Consider the following 2651-nt stretch of genomic DNA (forward strand, 5'->3'; position numbering starts at 1 on the left):
TAAGTATCAAGATGAGGTGGTGCTCGGGATGCGGGTTGTTGGCTCCGATTGTTGTACTTTTGTTTTTTCTGATGTAATTTCGTTGAGATTGTAACGATTATGACATTTTGAGATTAATAAGATGAGTATTTTTCTTTATGTTTGACTGTTGTTGTCATGGGAAAAGAGAAATAGCTCGGGTTTCTATTTTTGGAAAGTTTCCATAAATAGAAAGTTTCCACAAAAGGAAGGTTTCCATAAATAGGAAGTTTCTAAAATGGGAATGTTTTGTGGAAAAGTGAGGTAGATCTAGCCGGGAGATACTCGTTGGCATCAGTGTTTGTTTTTGCTCTAGGCCGTGTGGGCCCAACTCACGTGATACCGATAGCTCGATGGACTTTGTGGCCAGAGAGTGGGAGTGGTATGTTGCTTCGGATGACGATCCGAGAGCGCGCTTGAGGGTGACGACCCAAGAGCGGGATATGTGAGGCTCCCTGGATACCGTAGCTGTGAGCCGAGGCTCGGCAGTGAGCCGGTATGTCTCGAGGGTTGCGACCCGAGAGCGGGGGGAGTGTGTGTGTGTGACTTCCTGGATGCCGTAGCTTAAGGCGGTTGGCCTGATAGCGAGCCGGCATGATTCGTTGGTTGCGACCACGGACGGGGGAAGCACTGAGTTGTGAGCAAATAGTGTTATGATGCGAGTATATTGGCTAGAGGGAGACCTCGAGGGTCAGTCGGAGGTGTGCGGGCTGTTGCGACAGTGGCACGGGAAACCTTGACTGATGGTGTTTAGTCCGGTCTGGGGACGTGCGGGCCGTGATGACGGTGGCACGGAGGTCCTTGGCAGATGGACGGTATTGCGGGATTCGGGGACGAATCCATATTGGTGGGGGAGAATTGTAACGCCCGCGAACCAATTTGTGTATTTTTGGTGTGGGTGTCGATCGACACCCTTGGTGGCATCGATCGACACCATGTTTTCCGGTTTGGTCGGGTTTGATTTAATTACCGAATTGGTTCGGTTTGGTTTGATTTAAAACCCTAATCGTGTGTAAAAGGGGAAAAACGACCCTAGGTCGTATTATTTGTGGTTCTCGCCGTTTTTGAGAGGAAAAGAAAGAGAGAAAAGAGAGAAAAACTTTTCTGGGATTTCTGGGCTTGTTCTTGGTGATTTTGGAGAGATCTGAGGCTGTAGGAGTGTTAGCTGTTGCTGGAATCGAAGGGGAAGCTTCTGGAGGTGTTGTTTTCCACGTTTCTCAATCCAAACTTCTTGTTCTTGAGGTGAGTGCTTGACCATGGTTGATCTAAGCATGAGATCTCCCTTGTTTTGTGTGATTCCTTGTTATTTGTGGTGTTTGCTTGCTTGGGTACATTGTATTTGTGATTTCTAGTGAATTCCGAGATGATTAGACGTGTTTGGAGTCGAATCTGTGTTGATTGAGATCGGAGTTCGTCGCTGAGTTTCGCGCAGATCGTGACTGCAGAAGAGGCGTCGATCGATACCACTTTTGTGGAGCATCGATCGGCACCGTCTCGAGTAGCATCGATCGTCACCATTCCGGCATCGGTCGACACCAGTTCCTGTAGCATCGGTCGACACCGATTGAGCATCGGTCGACACTAGTACCTGCCGAGTCTTATTTTCCTGGTTTGATATGTTGATTGTGTTGTTGTTGTTTGTTGACTTGGGAGTCTCATATGCTTGTGTGTATAACCCAGTAGATGGGAGGACGGCCTCACTAAGTATTTATGATAATACTTACGCATCTCAATTGTTGTTTGTGATGTGCAGGTAAAGGCAAAGTGTGATCGTGGAATCAAGGCGATGATGAAGGGGTGTTCTAGAGACTTGATTGATTGTGGTCTAGCTGTTGTTAGGTTGCTAGATTAGGTCAAAGGAACATTGTAGGATGTTAGTTGTTGGTTATCTCTTTATTTGATTGATGTTATTGGTTATTGGATTTGAATGTTGGAATTCTTTTGGTTTAATGGAATTTGTTTTATTTGATTATCCGCGGTTATTGATTGATGTTAGGATGTTAGTGGGTATGGGACCACTAGTAAATTAAGGTATTAAAAAAAAAAAAAAACGGGAAGGGTTGTTTCATATCCCATTAGACATATATTTTTATAAATTGAATACCCTTTTTAAAAAAAAAAGTACTGGAATTTATTCATGTTATGAAACCTTTTTATTGAATTTTATAAATGTTGACAAAATGTGAGATATTCTTCCATTTTTATAAAATCATTATAGTAAGGAAAATATTATATCAACAAAAAAAACTAATCTTATTAGAAACAGGATTTGTCTACGACATGACACACGTCTAACTATAATTGATCTATCAATTGAATTAATATTAGTAATCTTGAATAATAAGACCAAAAAGGAAAATAAAATATATATTTACAAACCAGAAAAGATATATAAAAGTGAATTTTTATGTTATAGAAAATTTAATTTCATATTTATTGATTTTTGATGAATTTTCAAATTTTCATCATNAAAAAAAAAAAAAAAAAAAAAAACACCACAAAACTACAATAATTTGTTAAACATATGTTCTAACCTTTTTTTGCCTTGAGAAGTTTGTTTAAGAATTTAGTTCGACTGGTCAAATGGGATGTCGGAGCTAAGAGCTAAGATTTAAGAACATGAACTTGAGCTC

The sequence above is a fragment of the Camelina sativa genome, chromosome 12 (assembly GCF_000633955.1).
Source record: "Camelina sativa cultivar DH55 chromosome 12, Cs, whole genome shotgun sequence".
Lineage (NCBI taxonomy): Eukaryota > Viridiplantae > Streptophyta > Magnoliopsida > Brassicales > Brassicaceae > Camelina > Camelina sativa.